The 25,343-nt window shown below is 38.2% G+C and overlaps 1 long non-coding RNA gene across 1 annotated transcript in view; it reads left to right on the top strand.

Moving 5' to 3' along the window:
- Nucleotides 1–25,343, top strand: part of LOC114001187 — a 56,492-nt gene that overhangs the window by 22,556 nt on the left and 8,593 nt on the right. Inside the window, exon 6 of the long non-coding RNA XR_005563678.1 lies at nucleotides 24,085–24,160. This is a non-coding gene — a long non-coding RNA (uncharacterized LOC114001187). The remainder of the gene's footprint in view (nucleotides 1–24,084; nucleotides 24,161–25,343) is intronic.

Below are 25,343 nucleotides of genomic sequence, written 5' to 3'. Positions count from 1 at the left end.
TTCTAAAACTCTTCTTTGAATCATATTTTCTAGCACCTCTTGGGGTTTTGTGAAAAAAAATCATTCTCTTCAGTATTAAGCAGACATTGACTGGGAAATCTCTTTATCAGTGGTTTGAATCAAAAGTAATTCTTTTCCTAGAATCCATTTTAGTCTCCTGTACTGCTGGTTCTCAGTGTGAAAGAATCTGTTTAACTGCCTGCTTTTTGGATGGCTTTTAATGTTGTTTTTAGATTTATACAAAGAGTATTTTGCCAATGAGCCTCTTCATCTTCACCACTAGAATGACTTTTAATGGACATCCAGTAGTTTCATACTAAGTAATTTCTTTTAGCTTTATTCTCCCTGGGGAGGAATGCACTGAATGACTGGAAATGTCAGCAGCTGCATTAGCTGAAGAGTTTAGCTGCTGCCACCTCCTAGATAAATCTTGCCCTTTTGCATTTCTGTGTTTCTTACTCTTTCTCTCAAAGTCCTCTGAAACTTCCTGAAGCCAAAGAAACTTCCTGTCTGGCATAACACAGATTAGGAACTAAATTAGCAGCTACTACAGATGGGCATTTTTCTATTTATTTCAGGGAGAAATCCATTAAAACTGGCAGAAGAGTTGGCTCCATTTCCATAGAGTCAACAAAATCAAATAGAAATATGAAGCTGAGAAAAAGGCAGGAATGTGTGCAGCTGTGTGGAGTACAGTCCAGCTCAGCCACTGGGAAGTATAACGAGGACCTGGGCTGCCCAGCAGGGAAGGTGTGTTCCTCGTGGGCATGGCCACTCCCCTTGGCTGTTATCTACCACACAGGTGAGATTTAACATGAAAGTAAATTGGCCAGAATAGTTATTCTTTCTTCCAGAGTGTCTGATCATGGGCCTAGTTGGAGGCTGGAAATGAATTAGGTGAACCTTTGATATTATTCAGCCAGGCAGTTTCTGTCTTGCCCTCATAAGCTGATAAAGTTTGGCATTGCTGGTGGTGATGACCTAGTGGTGTGTTTTGTCTGAAAATGCATAGACCCTTCTTCCAGGCCATGAGTATTGTTATTATTTTTTATATTTGTCTTCATTCATAAGCATGTTGTGGTGATTAAATATAATAGCTGGATGGCTGGAGAAATTCTCTGTGTAGTACAATGCACCTGCCAGCATATTTTGCTGGTTTGTTGACCTCTCAGGAAAAGTCCATGACCTTAAATATCCATCCTTTTATTCATGGTATATGATCCATAAATTCAAAATTCTAGTTAAATTGTTCATGTTACGTTGAAGTATCACAGGTTGTGCCTTAGAATATAGTTCTGGATCTCTCCTTCATCCAAATTCCTCAAAGAAATGAGTTTGTGCTTTACAGTGACAGCATTACATTAAACATATATAACTGCTTGATTAGAACTGAGATCTTGTGTTCAAAGTTCTTGATGTTTAATGTTGGAGTCAGCATATCTCACAGCTGTGCAGTTATTTCTAGAAATCAGGTTTGTAGGAAAGAGGTTGTATGTGTGGAGTCATCAGTACAGATTAGCCCCCAGAAATGTTATTTAGTGTAATGCACTATTAAACTTCACGATTGCTTTCAGGAATGGGTGTTTTTACAGCTTCCTGGTAAAACTGTAATTTGAAATTTTATTTTTTGAACCACTAAAATACGGTGACCATCTAAATGCCATGGTGCATGTGATGTTAATGAGAAGACTGTAAGGCTTTCCAAAAAAACATTGTCATTTTTTTGAGTTAGTCAAGCATTTGGCCTCACAAGTTTGTTCCAGTTAGAAAGAGAATTTGATGTTGGAGACAAATGTCTTTCCTGTAATCCTGTTCATTTAAAAAGATGTGCCAAGTACCTTTTCCTTGAGCATAGGAGGATCAAACAACAGGAGATTGTTTTCATCTGGTATCCAGACTCAAAAGTTCTGTCTAGGATTTTCTCTGTGCTGCATCCCACATTTGCCCAGCCTGTATCTGGATTTTCTTTCTAAAAATCTGGTTCTGTGCTGTTTCTGCTATCTTTTTTTGTCATACTCTCACACCAGTCAAACAAATAATCTTTTGCATAACTTAAATTCCTACCTGTTCTTTTATATTGCTGTTTTGGTCTGTGACAAGCTATATATTGGGTTTGAGGCTGTATTTTCTTTTTCTTTCTTCTCTCTCTCTCTCTCTTTTTTTTTTTTTTTAAGTATATATAAAAAGTAGTTAGACCCTTCTGTTTTAAGGGAAGACTATTGGTTACAATAGCATCTCCAGTAGTCTGTTCTGTACTATTGTTCCCTTAAGAGCGATAAAGATTTTTGATATTATGTGGAAAAGACCTAAGAAAACAGATCTCTTGTGTAGAAATGTTGTAGAAGTGGGACATTTCCCTTGTCCATGGGTTTTCTGAGTGTGAGAAAAGTTGCAATTGGAATTGTTTGTTTGGTAATTTTTGATTTTAACATCTGTATTCATCATTTCCTGAGTGAGTGAGTGTTTCTCAGCTTTAAGAAAACGCTCCACTATTCACCCCATCAGAGTGTGAAATGATAAAGGCAAAGAGCAGGCAGTGATTTTTAGGTCAAGGTCCAGAAATACAGCCAGAGAAGTGTCTTTGACAGAGATCCTTCCCCCTCCTACAACCTTGCTCATGGGAATAGGGATTGATTGCTGACTGGTTACCAGCAAGTGTGTCTGGGCTGTGAGGAGAGATGGAAGCTGCACCTTGCCCACCTCCTCCTGCATCAAGGAGTTGCTGGGGGTGGGGATGTTAGTCCCAGGAAGGGATGGCTTGGCCACAGAGTAGCTGTAGTGTAGACCCAAGCCATTTACTGTCATTCCTGTATTCATTAAGATATGGTTTTTACGTATCATTTAGGTCAACTTGCCTTGTGTTAGCAGTATTATTGTCAAATAGTGTTCCCCCGGTGTGTCCTGACTGTGAACACACCCCTTACCAGTCTGCTGCCCGCAGAACAGAGCAGAATGTGGGCGAGAGAAAGGTGTATGCAGCACAAAGCAAAACTAAGAGTCAGGTCGTCTGCCAAATCATTACAGAGGAAGAGGAATGTGTGTAAGTCTTCTTCAACACTTGTTTCAGAGACTAATTTCTTATTTTCTGTTTTTCAGCCCTCAGGTTACAAAATAAACAAGCCAGAATTTTGAAAACAGAGATGATGATGATGATGATAATAATAATAATAATAATAATAATAATAATAATAGATTGTGTCTAGAAGATAACTAGGCTTCTGTTTGTGCTTTATTATTTACAAATCCTAAGCATATTTTAACATAATTTGTCCAAGTAGCACAGTACTCTTTTATCATGTTCCTTTCCCAGACCATCTATCCTTCTTGTCTAAATGTCCCCAGATTCTTTCATCTCTCTGCGGGAAACTGTCAGACAGTTATGCAATTCCAGCAGGCAGAACAAGCTTTTCAGTGGCACTTGTGACTCTGAAGACAGGATTCCATCTTGCTTACAGAAACCCTTGGGCTAATTCAAAGGCCACCCATTTGCAGCACCAGAACTGAAGTTTCAAATGGCTTTTCCTTGGCTCTCTTAAATAGAAATAGACAAATGGGGCACAGAGCTGAGTTTTCCACTTCCATACATACTTATGGATAACTTACTCTCGGGATATCAGATTTGCAATAACCTAAAGCTGTTAGAAATGGTTCATGAACATTCAGGCATGCATACATAATTCATGTTAACTGAATACATTTATGTGCACGCTCATAAAACGGAAACAGGTTGCAACTTATTAGTGGAATAAATGAAATTGCTTCTTTATAGCATGTGTTTTATGCTTCTCCCTAATTTAAAGCTAGATCATTAAAGTATAAAATTGGCTGATAATTACAATAAATATTCCTATAATGTTTCTACTTGCCAGCTTGTACATAATCTTCCTTTCTTTCTCTTTAAAAACATTTATTCTATCTCAGTTTGTTCAATATATGCCATGAGGATTTTAAATCTGTGTACTGGTGGGTTACTAACTTCTAAATGAAGGCTTGAGGTAAAATGTCAAGTTTTACCTGAGTTAAATTATTCTTGGTGGAGATTTGTTGAAAGGATTGAATCCCTTTCACAATGGCTGTTGCTCTTGGCTAAATTCCTCCTACATTATTAGACAGCTTTACCAATGTTATGTCACAGTTGTCTAGAGGGAGGAAAAAAAAAACCCCAAACAAACACCACTTTCTGATGTTGTGTTGTGTAGGAAAAAACGCAGTGGAAACATATATTACAATCTAAATCCTGAAAATGGAATAACTCTCAGCCATACCTTTTAATCTACGTGAAATTAGGTACCAGATCACATGTGACACACCATTAGACTCAGAGAGCTGTTTGGTTTCAGGGAATACAATATGTGCCTCAACACTGCCAAGTAACATGCAAAGGCTTTCTTAATGTTGGGGTTTTTTTCACAGTGTCTCAAAATAAAAAAAATCCTTGCATAGTTACATTTTCAAGCTTCACTGCAGTCAAAAATAATTTTTCCTATACTCAAGAATTAATATCTATCTTAGGACTTGATATTTTAGCAGACTAATAAGCAGGCATGCAAGTTTAAATCTTATTGCAGTCAGTGCAGGAAAAGGTGTCCTGTGAAACTGAACTTTGACAAAAGCCTTGGAATTTGAATGTCTTGTATGTCTACAATTTGAAATCTGATAATTTTTAACTATTTTAATAATTTAATTGAAAAAAGCCACAATAACCCTTTTGTATTTAAATTTGTTCAGATGGATTTAAATCACAATGAATTGTATATTTGTGATTAAAAAACCCTGAATAATTTCATTATTTATTCTTCATACCAGTTTAGTAACACTTTATTTTTGGGATTAAAGGCCATATGAAGGAATGTAGTTTCAAAGCCGCAGATTTTGCACACAGTTAACTAAAGTTAGAGCAATTGGAATGACTTCTATTGATTCCATGGTGTATTCTTTTATTAGTTTGCCACACAGTGAAAAAATTATAAATCTTAAATCTGTACACACTGTGATGTTTTCTGTTCTCCTAATGTTCAGGTTATCATATTTACAGGATTTGATGCATTAAGTTTCCTATATCCTAGTCCTTCCTATTTTAAGTGAGTTGAAATACCAATGGAAAAGAAAAAAATCTCTGGACTTTTAAACCCCACACAATTGGATGGCACCTTCCTTTTTCCATGTTTCAAACTTCATCCTCAGTATTTCCATCTTTTTAATTGTAAGGAGAATCAGAAGTTTGTCCATTTCTTATTCCAGTTTTATCAAAGCTGACACCCAAGGCTCCATACTACACAGCTCTCCTGTTTTGAAATACTCTAAAGCATCCTGCTTTTGTTGTGGGTTTTTTGCTGTTTGTTTGGTTTCTTGGTTTTCATCTGACTGAAATCTCTTAGTTTACAAATGCTTTCTCATTCTGTACTAAGGAAGGCTGCCTGGAAGCTACCTGGATATAGTGAGCAGAACACAGGAACGTTTTCAGAAGTGTTGAACTTGGAAGATTGGTTCTGGCACACAGTTTAAGTAGAAATCATTGTTGTAATCACCCCAGCTTTTCTTTGGCAGATTGGTTAATAGCAACCCAGGGTTATGTGGCCATGAGTCTAATGTCTAGGTCAGACTACCCAGGATGGTTAGAACTTTAATCCCCTTGCACTAATCCTTTTGGTGTATGCCATGAAAGCATAGCTTGTAGCTGTCAAATTATATATGCACTGTGGGTGTAGTCTGTTTAAGTTCAGGACTTAGCATCATGTATTCCAATTCAATTTATTTTTATATCTCATCTTTCACACAGAGGGTCTGAAAATGCTCAACAGTGAGAGACAGAATAATGAGATAATGCTTTACAGAACTGTGAAAAGTGACTTGCATATAGATAGCAAGTAAGGCAAAGGTTGGGTTTGAGTGAGAGAAGACAGCTGTAAATTAAAAGCAGTAGTAGTATAAATACAGAGCAGCTCTGATAGAAGAGACTTGAAAAGTATATGGAAAAGGTTTGTGTTAGTGTTAACTTCTTGTGAGAGTCAATAGTAGAATAATAAAGCTTCCTACCTATGCAGTGTTGATTGTGCTAAATGGTATTTTGTTTTGCAGGAATTTGTGTTATTGGGATTCAACAGCATGCTTCTAAATTTGTTACTTATGGGAGAAACATTATAACAATAGAAAGGCAAAAATCCTATTATAGCATGTGCCTGATGGCAAACAGAGTTCCTACTGAGGGTCCTTGAAGGGATAGCATCATTAAAGTGTGTGAGGGAAGGAAAAAAATCAAGAAAATGGGCTATAAAGGTTATTTTAGATAAAATTAATCCTGATCTGAGCAAGAGTCATAATGACAAGATGGAAATGGTGGTAAGCCTTCTGTCAGGAAATGGGGGTGGAGGGTGTGATAGAAATATAGGGGTTTGGTGAGATGACTAGATATCTTGAATTGGATGTTCATTCCCAGATCATTTCACTTGTCTTTCCTCCAGAACATTTTCTTATCTCTCCCAACCTGCAATATCTAGCACTGCATAAACAAAGAGTTTCCCACCATGGGATTTTATCCTGGTTGTCTTTGTTAAAATGCAGACTTTTTTGGTATGATCTGAGTCTTGTGATCTTTAGTGAAGTAGTAAAACTGAGTTCTTAGTTGGTAGTAGCAGAATCAGGGAGAATATTTTTGTCTTTGGACTCCTCTACAGAAAAAGACAATATACTATAAATTCACTTCCCCCACATTCCTGAACTACCTTAGTTGCATGTCCACAACTCATAAGGTAGACCAGATTTGAGCTGAGGACTATTAACAAATTTACATCAATTGCATAAAATTGGTGGGCCAGGCTGTGAAACAAGAATAGAAGTTGAGGGGAAAAAAATGAGATTAAAAGTTCAGAGCTTTAAGCAGTGAAAAATGGACAAGATGTATAAAGCCTAAAAGAAGTAGAAAAATGCTTCAAATATAGACTTTGCTCTTTCAGGACAGCATCAAGGGCTGGTTGTTGGAAAGGGTTGGGAAGGATAGAGTATAAATAATCAGTGCTTCCATGAAGATGGCTTAGGAGAAGCCCAGTAGAAAAACCCAATTATTAAAATAAGAATGAAAGTGGTTCAAAGTCAGAGGGAGAAGGATTTGGGAAGAGAGTATCACTTCCATTGAATGTTCAGACAAATCCTGAGTCTTGCTCCAAAATTTGCCAAGTTGATTGTTTGGTCTTTACATGGCCTTCACTCATCCTTCTGAAAAGCCTTGGGTTTAGAAGGTAACGTCACTACGATTTGCAGAGTTGTGAGCACCTGTGTACAGATTTCTGCAAATTTTTGATATACACCTTAATATGCAGTGTAGCATGCTGCAAAATTAAATTACCACAGAAGTTGTTTTATTCCCAAACTTCCTTTTATATAAATGAACTGGCTGGAAATAGTAGGCAATTGTGGGGTGTTTCTCACCCAGTGATGAATTTGTCATAGGACTACAATGTAACTAGTTATTAAATATTGTGAATATATTATTTGCTAATAAAAAAGTCAAACTGTTTAGCAGCATTATGCTAAGAAACCACAATGACCCTTAACATAAGTCCTGACACAAATTATTATTGTTTACACAGACCTCCCAGGAGTCTGCTAAATGCAGTTTGCCAGTCAAAGTGTTGTAGCTGTGATGCTTGAGACAGTCTATTCTTTTACATGCAGTACTGGGTTCTAATGCAGACTATTAGTTGAATAGTGCATAAATAAGTCCTGCTTTCTGCTCCTTTTCCACGTAAGTTATGAAAACAGAAAACGTGATTGAAATAGCATCCTCTCAGATTACCTGGACAATCTTGCATATTCCCTCTATCATTTTTATTAATGACTTTGTTGGTGTAAAATTGTAGCATGTTGAGAAAGGTTTTGGATCTAAAATATGTCATCACCTTTAAATGACATTCACTGGGGGAGATTAACTAAACACGTGCGCTTTCTGCTCTATGGCGTAGTTAATAAAATATGAACTTAGCACACAGTCTAATATTGATTTCTCTGGGAAAGTCTGGATTGATATTAGATAATGATGTTGCATATGGACAGCAAATGACTTAAAAGACCTACTCAGCTTTTTGATATTCTCACTGCACTTTCAGCACATTCTGCAAATATATCAGAACATTTCCTATCTAACCAAAATGACTACCCCTGATATTTGTCAGAATGTTTGTCAGCATTCTGTTTGTTTCTCAGTGAAATGCTGTAGGTTAGCTTTTGCAGTTTAGGAGCTTGGTTAGAGAAAGTGGTGATGTACCTTCTGAAGTTCAAACAAGGAAACCTTCTGATACACCTCAAAATAACAAGGCTACAGTCTTTCAGAAAGTGAGTCAAAGAATGCTCAGCCCACCCTCTGGGGAAAGCAAAACCTTCTGCTCCCTTAGGTTGCTAGCCCAGAATCTGAGCTGTACCTCTACAAAAACATGAACATAGTGAGGAGAGTGTCAGGGAATGCCAAAAATTTGGTTAATATTAGGATTGGGAAAGGTAGAGCTGTGTCAGTTACTGTAGTGTGGTGGGTCAGTCCTTCAGTACCTGTTGGTGCTGAACTTACCTTACACTCTTTTTTTGTACGTTAAACTGCAGATCTAATCAAAGGACCAACTAAACAATTTACCTTTGCTTATACTATCTCTTTATTGAGATTTTAAGTATGTTGTATGGAATAATGGTCTATATAACTGAGGAGAGTATGTTTTTTTTTCCTGTTTTTGGAGCCTTGCAGTTTTGCAGTAAGCCTCAGCCAGTGTTAGGGTAGACTGGTCATATAAAAGAAATGGTTTAGCATTGGATAATGAAAGCCTAGCAGTAGTAACAGGGTGAAAATGCAAGCAAGAGGCTGGAGATTTGTTCTGTGGCATGTTGGATATGAAGAGATATAGTTAACACTGGAATGAATGTTTGTGTTGGGGCAATAGAATTTTGTAAATAGTGGGATGAATACCTTCCCTCAATAAAGCCTGAGTATCATTATGAAGAAGCTACCACAGCTCAGTCTGAAACTATAGGCCTGATCCAGAAATAATTGAGAGAATATTTGGCTTGTGGTATATTTTAGCTAGACTAGATGATAGAAATTGTCTACCAGAATTCAAAGGATCTGCCTCATCAGATGAAGAACTCTGGTAATTTTTTTTCTTTGTCTTATAAGTAACAACATCTGACATAAAATTCTTAAAAAACCTCAGCTAGCACAAAGAAAACTTAAATATTTTACCTTCAAGCTGAATTAAGTGCACATACTAGATATCTTTCTTTTTTACTAACTTTTCCTTAAAGAATCAAGGCTTAAATGAGTGTTCATTAAGTTTATTGCTTATACATGAATGAAGACTGAGGTTTTCTGAATATAAGCCTATAGATACCAAGCTTCCATATTGAAATTGGTTAAAAGATTGACAGAAGCTTATAGGTGGTTACTTGGTCCATGGTGTATAACTTTTTTAATGTGTAAGAGCACCTTGTACATTAGAATAGCCATGTGCATTTCTAACTGAATGCTTCCCTGTTGTATGTGGTGACACAAGTTCAAATGTTTTCGTAGTTTTCTCTGAAAAGTGTGTTATTTACTTACTACATCTTTCAAATAATATGGACTGTCTTTTCAGAGGTTGGGGTGGGTTTTCTTAAAAAAATAGATTGATTTTATTTTCCTTTCATAATTAAAACTAATATAAGTAACGTCATAAGGGAAAAGTTAAAAGATGTAATCAGTTGTGACAAAGATTTTTCAGTCAAGTTTTAACCTTTGGAGCTTTGGAAGTGGTTAAATGCTCTTGTAGTAACGTGCTGGTATTGTCCTGGTTTGAACAACCTCAACTGCAGGTGCCTCCTGCTCAGCAAACTCAACCTTGTGATTATTTGCAGCACTGGGCTGCACAAACCACGCAATTCCTTTACCCTACCGAAGTGTCAAAAGGAAATCTGAATGGGCTGCGACCCCCAAAAGGGAAGCTTTAACAGGATGCTTGATTGCCACTAATATTCTGGAAAAGATACTTTGGGATCTTTGACCTTGTGCAGTTAAAGGTCTCTCTTTAGTATCTACCTCATCATAGAACATCTCTGGGTTTAACAGCATGTGGTGCCTTGGTTCCATACCAACTCCAAGGGAAGGCTGCCACCTACTGAACTCCCGATTTTGTTTCCTGCAACATCTGTATTTGCCAATTTCTCACCCAAAACAGTGATCAAATCCTGTCTTGCTTTTATTGTAAGGAACGCGTGATGATCGAGGTCGTTACATGACACGACTATATATGATGTTGCAAATCTGGATGAGATTACTGCAGCCTGGCACTTGCTAACAGATGTATTTTATTTCTTTTCATTGCGGGCATTAGAACATGTATTTTAACACACTAATTATAAGAAACTGCAATAAAAGTGAAGTTAACAGCAGCCCACATAGCATTACTGTTATCTGACCCTGATTTGAACTCTTCACTGCTGGAAGTGCTAAAATATACTGCTAAGGATTTCTTTAGAAATTCACAAATAATTGATGTGATATTTCAGTCTCAGTCTCATAAAATTTAGAAGTGTCTTTAAAAAGAATTAAACCAATAAGACTTCTCCTGCTTCCCACTAGACGCTCAAGTGCATTTCATCAAAGTTTCTCATGCAAAAAATTTCAATTATCCATCCATAAATATTGATGAAATAAAGTATATATTTATCCCATAAACTCTTCTGTTCATTCCAGCATGACTAAAATTGTAGATCTCTTGATGGTTTTTCCTTCTAAAATTTTTCTTTTGGCAAAACAGAGGGAAACAAATTCCATTTTTGGAAATATGTATGTTCATTTCCAAAGGAAAACAGGACAACTTCAGTTTTGTGCAAAAACTGAATCTCATAGAATGAATATTTTGGATGCCTTTCAGATGTAACTTCAAACTTTTGTTCAAAGTTGGCGATTTGGCTTCTCATGGATCATTTGGATTAGAGGATGACTTCATGGAACCAGCCCAAGCATCTCCAGAATACAAAGCTTTGTTTTACATACCTCTGCTAGGGAAAAAAATAAATAATAAAAAAAAGATGCTGAAACACAGATTAAAATAGGAGCAATGAGGGTCTTTCTGATTATAAAAAAATGTTTTGAAAGTTCTTTAGAAGTATTTGCTTAGATTTGCATCACAGTAGTTTTGTGACCTTGTATAAACAAACTTCAGCATGTGATAACTTGAGGTCTTTCCTTTAGGCAGCTGCTGGACCATTAAAATTGTTCGTAGTTCCTGCCACACTTTGGCAAAAGCTTCTGTAGACACTCCCTGTAAATTTGGCACAAAATAAGAGAATGGAGTGGGGGAAAAACATGTAGAAAACACAATTGCAGAAGCGAAGCTAAATCAGCAAGCTCTTGTGTCACAATTTGGTTCCCAGTATTGGTAGACCACAGAGGTGACTCTTGGCCAGAAAATTCCCATTACTTCAGTAGTTACATTTTCCTTTTTACTGTGCAGTGTGTTTCTTAAGAGCCATCACAGTTTGCAATTGGTATACTTAAGTAGAGGTAAAAGTTATTCCAGGTGGCAGGTGATTCTGGATATTCTACGCATTGGGGAAAACAGGTGGTGACTCGGCCATAGCAGAATCTACCCATATCCCTTCACCCTGTTTTTGCACTCATTTAAATGAATTATCTCACGGATTCACTCTTTTTCCTCTGAGGCAATCAGAGCCCCTGCTGTAACTCTGGGGAAGGTGCAGATGAGACCTGGTGCAAATTAACCAAAATGCTCACTCTGAGCTTGAGGGAAATAGAGGCTCTTGCTTTGTCTTTAGCTTAACTACATCAGCACTGCTTCAGGCACCCTGAACTGGTTATTTTGCTTTGAGAAAAGAGCAGCTGATGTAACCACTCGTTGTGATGAAGCAGAAAATTCAGTAGAAACAAGCTGTTATGATGTGGGTTTTATGCCTTTTTCTTTGCCCTCCTTCATAGTTTCCATTCTTGGGTTCTTTTCAGGTGAGTTCTCCCACTCATGAAAGCTGACAGGTTTCAAAGGATGCTCAAACAGCTGGTTCTGATGTGATGGTTACCCTTTTCCAGCAGGCATTGGCTTGAAACGCACCAAGTCTTAGAGATCTTTCATAGGGATCAAGGGCTCAACTCTAGAAAATTTTAAGGCATCCAAAGGCTTGTGATTGCAGGGAGATTACTCATGGGCTTAATGCGCTTAGTACCTGGCTGATTCACGCTGTAATAGGAGGCTCTTTGTGCTGTAGAAGGAAATAATAAGAGGCTTGACTCTGTGGCTTGTTAGGTGAAGTTCAATAGTAAAGCTCTTATCACCAAATAGTTGGTATTTAGGAGATGATTCTATTTATAGAAGCACACTTTCTTTGTTTTAGTTCCATGCATTGTTTATTCCGAGGTTTATCTTTTCTGATTATCATAAATATGTAGGTTGCTAGAAGTGCTTTTATATGTCATGCTTCTTCCTTTGTGCAAGAACAAACTGATGCTTTATTCTATTTGCAGCAAATCGTTGCTGAGTATAGATGGTGCAGAGCATAGAGCTTCATGTGTTTGCTTTGTTTCTTTGCAGAAAAATGAAGTGACAGGTGCTTAGCCTCATTTTTCATGCTAGCTTTGCCATGCCATTTTCACCAATAATGAAGGCAGCTGCCAGAGCTTGAGGAAATCAGGCGAAAAATTCAGCTGGCAGGTAGACCCAGTCACTTTAAGAAATGTAATCTTGTGTTAGCAGATGGTAATTAAAAGGCAGAAGAAATAAAATTTTGTCTCAGTTTTCTGCACTGTTACATCAATTAAATCTGCAGTAGAAATGCAAGCAGAAAATATAGTTTATTTTCATGTGGCTACACAGTGTGATTGTATGCAAATCTAATGATTTGTTTTGCAGAGACAATTGCAATTTTTTTTAACCTAAGTAGAATAACTGATCATTTGCAGGGAGTATGTGTATGCAGTAAATCTTCAGTCTTTAATATCCCTAATGCAATGAAAAGCATCTCCTTGTTTTCTATTCGTTGTTAAACCTCAAATTAGATTCTGCTGTCTATACACTTCCAGCTTTCAGTAACACCAATTTAAATCTGAGCAGTTCAGTATATCTTAGTGTGGAGAACTAATCTAGCTCAGGCCTCAGCAGGGGTGCATCCTTTTAAAAGAGAATATCCAAAAAGGGCAAGATTGAGCCTGGTAATAGTTGTTATGACCTTGCAGGAAAATGATGTTTCAACTCTGACAAGATTCCTAAGGATTTTCTGTTGTTCCTACTACTTGCAGATGTCTAGTTTTGAGCATGGAACCTTATCATTCCTCATATGTTACTACTTATAGCTGCTACAATCATGAACAACATGTGGAAATCACTTCAAGTGTGAAATAATGACATAATTAAAGCTCATTATGGCAGAGGCAAAACCCTGGTGTCGCTATGTCACTGTTTCCGGAGCAAGTTGTGATTTGCAGGGGTTTTATGAGTCATACATAAATATTCACCCAATTTTATAAAAATTTACCCAATTTAGAACGTTACGGTATAGTCGAACTTGAATGGTATTTTACTAAATGCTGTTATTAATTTTTAAAAGTCACAGGGCTGTTTAGTTTAAAATTGATTGAGTGACCAGATGTTTATTTTTTATTTCTGTAACTTCAAGCCAGGTTTGTATGTGATGCTAAAACCACACATTGTTTTCCTACCTCTCTTGCACCAAGTCTGTGTTAAAGACAAAGAAAAATAACCTAGATATGTTTAAAAGCACAATTCCCTGTTCTTCAGTCCCGTTGACTGATTGCTGATGACTCTGAACATAATGGAAATTTTATCATTGTATCTCCCATTCTAGTGAGACTGATATAGCAAGCAACTTTTTTCAGTTTTTCTGAAGTGTTCAGTTGAGCAGAAATGCAAACACACTCCTTAAAGCTACAGTGATCTAAAGCATCAATTCAGATCAAATGATTAACTCTAATTGTGTCTGGTGACATTCCTGCTCATTTAAATATATAAAAATAGTGATCATATAAGGATGTGGGATTTTTATTAGTTCTTATGAGTAACAATGAATATTAGTTTTGAATCATAATTCACATTTATTTCACATTTGCCTGTGGAATATATCCATGGATTTGCATCTAAGAAAAGACTTTGCATTTAAGTGAGAAATTTCACTTAATCAACTCTACTTAAGAGTGAGAAAAACCTGGAGCAGGGGAAGTGGGGAAGGGGCATCTAATTTATTGAGACAACCATACCTCTCTTGCCAGGTGCAGATTTTCCTGTGTGGGATCACCAGTCATAAGGAGCTGATGGGATGGGTACCAGACTCTTCACTGATGCCACATAGCACAGAGAACCCTGCAGGAACAGAGTAAGACAGAGAGCAAGTGTGGGGGCACAGCTTCAGATACAAATTAGACTGGTGGTGGCTGGGAACACTTTTATCTCCTGACATAATCCTGAGGTTGGCTTTTCCTGTTTTTTATTCCAGGTCACAAAATTTGCCTCGTGGACACTGGTGCTGAGCACTGATGACCACAGGTGTAGCCTGGAAGCAGTGGTAGAAAGGGAGTAGAGATCAGGCCAGGGCTGACTCTTGGACCTGACCTAAAGGTTAGGCCATTTAACCCATCCTCCCAAATATCAGCTTGTAACTTCCTAGGTTTTGCCACGTTTGCCTCACCACACATTCGAGTTTTGAACACTTGTTTAAATAAGATATTGCAAAGGAACAAAATAAATAAAGGAATTAGCAAGGCAAAAGGACAAGTCTGAGAAACTTTCCCTGGTGCTCTCTGTTAAATGGGGGAGCGCTTGATAATGTCACTTAGTATTTCTTAGTTGTTTTGTAGCCTTATCATTGTGCCTGGGCATTAAGTCCAACACTGTTAAGCCTTTTGCTTTCTCTGGAGACTGACATTTAACCTCTAAGTTGTTCAGCTAGAGATTTTAGGTCAGGAATCTCCATTTGTACCTGGCTTTCCCACACACAGCAAGCCTGTGGGAGAATCTGAATTCCTGTGCTAGCTGGGGATGTTCATTGTTGCAATGCTTCTGGTTTTGAAATTTTATCTGTGTCCTTTGAGAAATGATCTTTTTATATACCCAGAGGGCAAAAACATTTTAGCTAAGGCCTTCCAAAAAAATGAATGCTGTATTCCTCCTGCTGGGACTTTGTGTTGAAGAAGGAAACAGATGCTTCACTTGGTTTCTCCTCTCACACAGAAATCAGTGAAGAGGGTAATATAAAGTCAAACTCTGAGAATGTGCAAAGCAAACTCAATGCACTGCCATTGGGCATTCTATAAAATAGTTAAATGCCCTTAGGAATGTTGTGGCCTTAGAATGTCCCATTTTGGGCACTTACAGGGGCCCAATAGTCTTAAAATGCTGAACAACCTTTCTTGATAAATTGGGGTTACTACTGGGTGTGTTGCATCCTTCACTAAAAGCATTGATAATAAATAAATAAATACTTGCTTCAGTATTTATGCCCTGTCCCTTATTAACGTCCTAAACAGTTTCCTCCTCCAGTTTCAGAGTTGACAGAAATGTTGGGAGTGGCTTGAGAAATGGCAGGGGTGTTTGGGCTAGGAAATTCTGTGGTCTGAAAATAAAATCAGAGGGGGTTAAGTACACTGTTAAAGAAGGGGTGAAGTGGGAGAATAAGAAAACAGTTTGGATTCAGTTTGACATTTTCTTTTATAATACTTGGCCTCAGTCAGCTCGTGCAGCGATAGTAATTTCTCAGCACAACGTCAGGTTGTGAAGGAATGTGACAGCCTTCCCTGCTAACCTAGGCTGCCTGCTAGAAATTATCATTTATTATCATTATTAGTGTAACTAACCAACCCCAGGTCTGATCCCATTCCAGTGGCACTGAAATGGCAAAAATCCCAGTCACATCAACAGTATAGGCTCAGGCCTGAAGCCCTATTATTTAAAGAAAGCCAGTGGTGATTAGTGACTGGAGTTCTGTTATTGTATGTGGGATTTATGTTCTGTTTTTTAATGGAGTGTGTGAAATGAGGAGCTTTAAAATAGTAGCTACTATGAGAAAAATAGTTTAATGTGATTTTAGAGGTTTTATATAATATATTACCAGATGTTTTACTCAATCAGTAAAACAGCTTTTCTTGGACAGCATTCTGCTCCAGTGGATAAACTTCCATAATTACCCTGACACCACAATTAAAAATTATCTAGACTCCTTCCTTCTAGTTTGTTCAAGCTGATGAGAAACCGGTAAGATGGCGTTTCAGTGCCTGTGACATGTTGTTATCACTTGGCAACATTTAAATGCAGAATATTTCAAAATCAAATCTCTAAGACTGAACATTACTTTGAAGAAATGTGTCAACAAAATGCTGTCAGCTCCTTGCCTCTTGACAAGCTGTACAGATTTCAGACTCTGAACCATAGCTTGTCCATCAAATCAGCAGATGTCCTTTCTGGCACTATTGGTGCCACTAACTGTGCTCAGTTAGGTTGGTTGGTGGCTTTTTTAAAAGGCAGGAAAGAGACTGAGATTGTAACTGAGGCCGAAGATCTGGTCTTCAAGTAGAGATGAGCAGCTCAGACTTATTGCTTATGTATCTGGCAGTGAGAAGAAGGAAGCCCTGAAGACTTTGGTGCTTTGCTCATTTGATCTCAGACAGGGATGGGGTGTCCTGAGGGACAAGAATGGCTAATTGAAAGCTGCTTCTCTCAGCCCTAGAAAAGGAAAGAAATGCTCAGAGCACTTTTTCAGGCTGCAAAGTGTCACACATCTAGATGATTCTGACTGCTGTCACTGTAGTATGTAATTTCCTACTGTTTCAAGAAGGACAGCACGAAAATAGCACCCATTTCCCTGTCTGAGAAAATCCTCTGCTAGCGAGGTACTTCTGGCTGCTATTATCCCCACTTCTTGTGAATTGGCTTGGCTGGAGAGGTTCAGCTGTTTCTGGTTTTCATTGAAAGGGATTATAATACACAGATTCAGCAGGTTTAATGTTTTACATGCCAGTTTTAATTGATTGTTAGACTCTGAAGCATCTTGCCATGAGTTGAGAGATGATAGAGTACCTTTTTCAGATTTATGTGTGTCTTGCATGTATCCTGGTGCTGTACTTACCTAGCGCCTTTTTGGGCCCATAAGCTGCTTTTATTCCCTAAGGCCGCTGTGCATATCCTTCTCAAATAACACAAAATGAAGGCTATTTGTAGCCTAGCAAATACAGGTTTGTAGAAAAGAAAGTTGATATTTTTCATCATATGGATTCTTCAGTTTTAAATTTAAATGGGTTGAAATATCTTTGATCAGTATACTTTAAAGTATACTTCTGTAAAACGTATGTGCTTTGACTCTGTCTTTGTTTGTAAATTAAACCTGATTTCCTTACATTCTGTAATAGCTTGCAGTTCTGTTTTTCTTGGCGTAAAACCTCTTTCCGTCTGTCCTTCGGTTAGTCAAAGGTAGAAGACTCTCCCCGAGAGAGAGATTAGTTTTTCTCACTGGAATTCATACTGCAGGATGACAGTCTTCTCTGGCACACAGTAAGCTCACCACCATCCACAGTATACATGAAATCATAATCAAAGACAGATGCCTTTGCCTGTTATAAATAATCAGTGCTGCTTGCATAGAGCAGGAAAAATCCTTGTTTAGACTGGTCTTACTTTCTTTCTTGGACCTCTGTATTTCCCTTGGCCTTCCCTTTTTTCATCTTTTCTCTGTCTCTAATTCTAGATATTTGCCTAAGGAAATAAGAGGAGTGGGGAAAGTAGGTCTTGGCACTCTCTGAATTCTCAGTGGATTACCCTATGGAGTGAAATTAAATACACATGACATATAAAAGGGAACAGCCTTTTAATTTATAGCAAAAATCCCATTTCACAATAAATCCGTTCTTTCCTGTTTGTTCATGTGCATGATGAGAACATGTCATATGCTTCTGTGAAGCTGATATAGAAGCTCTTTGTTCTGTGTAGGATTAATTTTTTTTGAATTGGTGAAAGGTTCTCTGTAAATATCAAATAGCAATTGTGGATATGCTTTTAAATTTGCTTGCTTTTATAGCAAAATCCAGCACAGCACAGTCTATTCTAACAGCTTCTTGTAAAGGCGTGGTCCTGCCAACTACAAATTGTCCTCAAATAGTGGTGAGATTTCTGACATGTCAGGGCTCAGATTAGAGCTCTTATGGGGGAATATTTTCAGATCTCTTTGTGGAAAAATTCTGCTCTAGAGGAGGATGCCATTGTGAATTTTTAGCCCCTGGGCAGTGCACACAGCACTCCTTTGCTGAGTGTTGGGTAAGGTTTTTCAGCTGCAGTCACCACTCTAATACCATGCTTCTTATTCATGTGTTCTGCACTGTTCCTGGCTAAACAGTATGTGTGAATGTTTTGCTTGTAGTGTTTTGTACTCTAGGCTTCCAAATTCTTGTGCTGGTTTATTTTTTTCAGGAATATATAGAGTGACAAGGCAGGGATTGTGAAGAGGGAGTTGCACCACTAATGGATCACTGCTACACAACCAACAATGTCCTGTGTTCTTATGGGAGTTTTGCAAAGACCTAGTGGTAAGAAATGAGAATATCAAGGAGAGTCAAACAATGTACTTGGATATCAAGGCTCCATTGGATGATTTTGGTCTAGAAATGTCTGCAATGTGCACTGTGTTCTGATCCCAATGAGACTGAATTTGGTAGCAGAGCAAATCATGATCATTCTTACTCCATTCATCAGCAAAGTCTTCTAATGTGGACAGTAATTTAAAAAAATATCTGACTAAGAAGGGCTCTTATGATGGAACAGTAGGATTTTTATTTATTTCTTTATTTTTTAATCTCAGTGGTTTACCATGAAAAACACCACTGACAGTGCTTTGATTAAAAATCCAGTTTGGTCCCCTTTCAAGGGACCCATCATTTTCTCCCAAAGGTCAGCTTTGTTCATGATTAAGTGGGGATTGAAAAGCTTTTTTTCTTCTTTCTTTTAAAACATATGGGCTAATTCCAGTATTAACTGCTGCAACTCTTATTTCACCATGGTAAAAAATAAATTACTGTAATTTCTTGCCTATAAGTATTTATAGTTTTCTCCTTTACTGACTGTTTTCCTCCTCTGCACAAGACCATAAATACATTAAGGAGCAAAGGAAGTTGAGATCAGTTTGCCTTTGACATGTAGACTCTCAAGCTTGTTGATATGAGTCACATTAATTAATCATTTTATAGACTACAGGTTTTCTTAATGGAAGCATCATCTGATTCAAGTAATTAATCCCCCCCTCTGAAAAAAATACACACTCTTGGCATTAAGATGACTTATTGATACCTGTTGCCACAAAAATCACGCCAAATAGGTCAGATGTGGTTAAACTCTTAGATTTCTGAGCAGTGTTCAGGCTTCGTCTGTCATAATTTTGCTTGATTTTCCACTTCTCTGGGAATCATTTAAGAATATAATAATACAAGTTTAATGAACTGAAATCCCTGTGCTTCAGCTGCCTTGGCACTATATTTTTTCCCCCTTCTGTAGTGAGCAGGATCTGATTACATTCAGGCACTTGCATTTTCCTCTCACTGAGCACAGAGTTGGTCAGCAGTGCAGGGCACATGCAAGGGAAGGCACGAATCAATCTGTGTTTGCAGACCAGCTCTCTCTTTCATAGTGTGTACAGCTTCGACACTGCTCTTTCATGATATGTCCTAGGGAATGAAAACCCTATGGAGCAGGCTATATACTCAAACTATCACTGAAATTCCTGCTCTCTCTGGAATGCTATAGAGTCTTTTTGAAGCCTTTGAGTTAGGAAGTGGCATGTTTCCTGAGAGCTGATACTCTGTGTTTTGCATAAAGTCATGGCAGAAATGTCACACTGAAATATCCCAATGGATATTTACACCCATTTAATCATCCAATGGAGAAGTAAGGCATGTATCACTGGTGATATGAATGCTGAGTATTGACTTTCCAGCTCTACTGGATATAACTTAATTATATGTCTTTCTTAATAGTATTTGGTTAATACAACCAAAACAAACTGTGCTTGTTTCTGTGGAAGGGGTTTCCTTTTTTCCCCCTCCTTTGCTTTTTCTTTCTTTCCACCCTGTAGTTTGATTCTTCTGTCTCTGATAAAATGACAAATTAGAACAAAAGCCAATTAAATTACTTTATTAGGGAATGCTGAATCATACTATCTTTGGGTCATGGCTGCAAATGGAAGCATCTTGTCCAGAAACATGAATTTCACTAAAATGTTGCATAAAATCCTTTCCCTTTAACCAATGCAATATGTTTAAATGTTTGTTCTTGTAGGTGAGGTAAACCCAGCCGATAAATATTTTAGGACAAACCATTAGATTAAGGTGAATTGCTAAAGGATGTAGTTTATGCTTTTGTGATTAACCAGCACAAGATATGTTGCTGTAAGCCATCTGTAAACAGATTCTTCACCTCCAGCCTTTTTCGAGGCTCTCTTTCCTCAAAACTAGGCAGTATAACAGTATCCTTTGTGGTGCACTCTCTGCATAAATAATACTGTTGCCACTGAAACAGTCCCTGAGACTGATTTTGTGAACACACAAAAGGTATAAGCACTTCTAGTTAGTAATTGTATATTTGACCCAACACGCTGTGTTTGCAATCCTTTCAATTTATGTCACTTGAAACTAAGTCTAATTCCTTCTTCCCCTCACCTGGTAAAGGGTATCTGTAAACCAAAACCCATGCAACTGGGATTTTATCTTAATACCACTGTTACCTCTTATTATATCTTAATACTCTGTTACACCACTGAGAAGCCTGGCTTAATGCTGCCGACTGGAAGCCAGCTTGTCTGCTGGAGACAGTAAGTGAAGAAATATATTTGCTATTTGTACACAGGAGTGCAGCATGGAAGATTTCAGTAGGGGTGCTGTAAATAAAAAGTTCATTACAAAAATAACCATATATGAGCTATCTAATTAGAACATTTCACTCTCAAGCATGAGTTCAGTTACTCTCTAGTACCCTGAGATCAGCTCAGTTGGTTAGAGCATGATGTTAATAGCGCCAAGGCTGTGGGTTTAATCCCTGTATAGGCCATTCACTTAGGAGTTGGATTCGATCCTTGTGGGTCCCTTCCAACTCAGAATATTCTGTGATTCTGTCAATCTAGTAATTTATTAAAGCTCAGATGTCAAGAACTATATAAGCCTGGTTTAGCTTCTCTAATATGCATAAGTCCACATCACCAACTCACTTTGAAGAAAGTGGTTTTGGGAACAAGCATGAGGCAATGGATCAGAGCAAGGTGAGTGGTTGCCAGCAGAGGAGACCTTCAGCTCTGTTTTCTGAGAGGTGTTTGTGTGTACAGATATGAAGGAGTGTATCTGTGCTTCAGAGGCAGGTATGGCTAAATGGGAACAGCCAAGAGTAGGGACAGGGACAATACTAGACTGGTGAGGAACAAAGAAGGAAGGCAACAGAGGATATATCAGAAGGAAAATCATTCAGAGTTAGATATGGACCAGCCTTCTATTTTAGTTTACTAGGAGAATTAACTCTCTCCAGCACATTTAATTTTACATCATGTCTGCCTTACTTTTTGGTAGTCTGCCTCTGCCATTCACTTAGGTATTAAAATGGCCTTTTTCACTTGTTCCTCATCTTGGCAGTGTTCAATGGGGCTACCAAGAAAACTAAACCCACTTCCTTAGTCTTCGAAAGCATAATCAGGGAAACCAAGATTAGTCTTGCTAATAAATGTGTACAAGAGAACTCCTTTGGGTATTTCTGTTTTTCTAAGTATTTGCTTTAAAGGATTATAAGTTTCTACCCTCCCCCAGGGAAATAGTTGGAGTTCGTCTCGTCCTTCTGTGTGTTGTGGAGGGGAAGAGAAATTACCCAATCAGTCTGCTCTTTGATTTTCCAGAAGACCCTTTTTTCACTATTTTGGCAGTTGTAATGTTTTGCTTTCCAAGGACACTACTGAGACACCAGCCATCCCCTGAGGAACTGTGGTCAGTACTGTCTGTTTCCTCCAGGGAACAACAGCAGGGATGGTAGCTCTGTCAAATTAATGTGGGTTAAGGTCACTATCCCTTTGGGGGGTTGGCTGGCTTGCCTTGGAGAAAGGGACAAGGGTCTGTAGGTAAAGAGAAATTGCCGTGTGATAACGAGCGTACGCTCGCGCATATTCAGAACCCTTATTTCGGGTTGCTTTAGGCTGTGTGAGAACACGTCTCAGCGTATCTTTGTCTGATCTCAGCTAGTGCACTGGAAAACGAGCAGACGTGTGAGCGGTTGGAATTTCCACCCGGGAACAGAGAGGCTGTCCACCAGCCCATCGCAGAGCACATTAGCCTCTGTCGAAACAGGGTGAATGGATTCAGGCTGATAAATGGCTTTATGCTGGCTGCAGTCACTGATTACTCTGAGACCATTCATAAATTATAGTTTAAACAGTAGCATTTTTCAAGAGCTTGAAACAATTATGTGCATAGATTGAAATAACACACTGTCATGGTAGTTTTACATTGCGTGTCTTGAGTACATGGTATTTAGTCTTTGCTGTTGGAAGCCACCATCTGTGCAAACATTCTAACTGATACCGTTCTGAGAGGAATTTGATGAGTGGCACAGGAGAAACAAATTATTTAATTAATGATTTGGTTGCACATATGGACACATAATCCCTGGCCAGATGCATTCGGACATTTTGGGACTTATATAAGCAGCCTGGTAGGTCTTTACATGGCCAGTTACAGGCATCCACAATAAAGTTAGTACTGACAAGACCCCATTTTGAGGGCCCTTTTTTGGGGGGGTTGGATGTGGGAGTTGCTGTTTGTGTGTACAGCATACCTCACCCCATCTTGTGTTTCTGTTTTTGCCTTTTCGGTGCAGCAACAACCCCTTCAGCTGAGGCCCTTCAGATTGCTTTGATATAAACATTCAAGAAGATCAAAGAGAAAGCAAGGCTCAGCTGGTGGCCTTTCCCTTTAAAGCAGTGGCTTTCAGGCCATGTCTCTGCTACAGATGTTTGCTGGCAGGGCTGTGTCAAGCCAGGTTTGATGAGGAGTTTGATCCCTGTCAGGCAGATTTGTGTGAGGAGAAGCCCTTGGAGCAGATGCAATTTTTCTGGTTAAGCTACATGTGCTTGCTTGGCAGGAGTGAGCAACAGATAGGCCTGACTTATGCTCGTGGTGCAAGTGCAATTGTGCCAGTTCAAAAGGAATTTGCACATGGGAGATCTCACCCTCCTCATGCAATACTGCCTTGCTAGCATGACTTCAGCCCAGGCTGAACAGAGCTCATGAATGTAGCTCTGCTACCCAGGAAGTAACTGAGCCTAAAAAATGATACTACTCTATTGGCAAGAACTCTGAAAGAAATGTGGTAAACCAACTCTCTAGTGTTGAACTGTCTTGTGTTTTAGCAACTGGTTTGGCCTATGCTGGCACAGAAGCATATGCTTTCTTAGGCAGGCTTTTTTTCAGCTGGAATGGATTTATCCTCTGTAGTTTAATTCTATCTCATTTGTTGGAAAACCTTTATGTAAAATCAAGACAGCAGTTTTTCCCCCATAGTTGCATTTTTAGTAGAAATCCTGCTGTGAAGATTAAGAGACAGAAGATGGACTTCTAAAATGTGGCTGGCCTTTCCATTTTGGTGGAAATGCAGTGTTTCAGTGCTTGCCAGCATGGATCATAATTCCAGTGTTCTAAGAAATGTTTCCTCTTGGTAATGACTTGGACATGTCAGTAATTTAGGCACTTAAGAAAAGGAGAATTTCCTTCATTTTCAGAATGTTGTGTTTGTAGTGCCAAGGAGATGCATTTTGGGGAAAGCAGCTTAAACTCTAAGTCGTTAAGATGGAATTAGGGGCTGCTGAGACTGTACTTGATGAAGGTGCTGCTCAGGACACACATTTGTGCCTGGAACCAATATTCAGAACTGCACCTTCTGGAATAGAAGAAGAAATTACTCTAATTTTTGCAATGGGAGCTGTTCTTTGCTTGGTCTTCAAATGAAATTTAGGGTGTGATACTGTTCTCTTCTGCCACAACCTAGATAAAATTAGACTAAATTATTTTCCTTTGAATTAATTTTTTTTTTTTTTTTATAGGTACTAAAGATGGTCCAGGATGTGATTACATGCAAACTTTAATGCATATTACTGAACTCCACTGTTGTGAAGTCTGGTAAGTGCTCTTTAAACAAAGTGTTTATTCAGTTGGGATTTTTAATAAGAGAAATTATCTTTACTGAAAAACAAGCTTTTACAAATGCTATTTCCTAATGCCTTCATCTCTTTGAATGTATCTGGAATTTACACCTTTCCTGGACTTTTTGCTTTTATTTAAGGTTTATAGTGTTGCTAGGTTTACTGGGCTTCCAGTAAAAGATTTTTCTAAATAATGATTTGATTTGAAGGTGTGGGTTTTTTTTAAAAAAGTATCATCTTCAAGCCTGCTTTTGCAACAACCTACTCACTTGGGAGATTGATCCAAAGCTCCCTGAAATCAATGGAAAACTTCTGACAGGTGTCATGAGTTTTGACTGAGGCCTTTTTTGAGGGCATTTTTGGGTTTCACTGTTGCATTCTTAAATCTGAATGAGCAGAAAAGTGGACTTATTACTAATAGAAGTGGATCTACAGTAACAAAGGACCTGTAGTTCTCTATTCTAAGGGATATAGTTTAGCAAGATGTAGAGCAGGTAACTCCTACAATGAGAAAAATGTAGACAACTGGAATTAAATGCAACCAAATGTACCCTGGAACCACGGCTGTAATTTATAATGCAGTCAGGAATGTATTGCAGACTCTTCAATCGATAAGCTAATGAGAAAAAGGTCTGCAATTAATTAGAAATCAACTGGGTCAATATCCTGTAAATGAAAGATATGAAATTGCTAACATTTGGATGAAACTTCTTTGCCAAGTATATTTATAAACCTCATATAAAATATGATATTTATAAAAAGAGTAAAAGTTCCTTTCACTGTTCAAAGGCAGCACTATGAATGTTTGATTTCTTTTTACTCTGAAAATTCAGCTGAACTGACTTTATTTCAACAAGTTTTCTACTGTGTATAAAAGAACTGAAGTAATCTTTTACCTTTAATTCAAGACCCTACAGTGAAGCACAGGAGCTATAAATAGGACTCCCAGGGTGATGCTGCCCATGACTTAATGGTCAAAACATCTGAAATGATGAAAGTTTGTGGCCAAATGATTCTCCTAGTAGATGTCAGGACCTGATGCATTCTGCATGGTGACCTTGTCAATCTAACATCTTGTTGTATTTGTAGAAATAGCCCCAGAAAGGGCAGCCAGGGAGTGAAGAGATTGGCTAATGCTGGCACTTGAAAGCAGCTTGTTG

The sequence above is a fragment of the Pipra filicauda genome, unplaced genomic scaffold (genome assembly GCF_003945595.2).
Source record: "Pipra filicauda isolate LSUMZ 115617 unplaced genomic scaffold, ASM394559v2 scaffold238_size1193820_pilon, whole genome shotgun sequence".
NCBI classification, from domain to species: domain Eukaryota; kingdom Metazoa; phylum Chordata; class Aves; order Passeriformes; family Pipridae; genus Pipra; species Pipra filicauda.
Note: the sequence above shows the minus strand (reverse complement) of the source record. Positions and strands in the feature narration are given on the sequence as shown.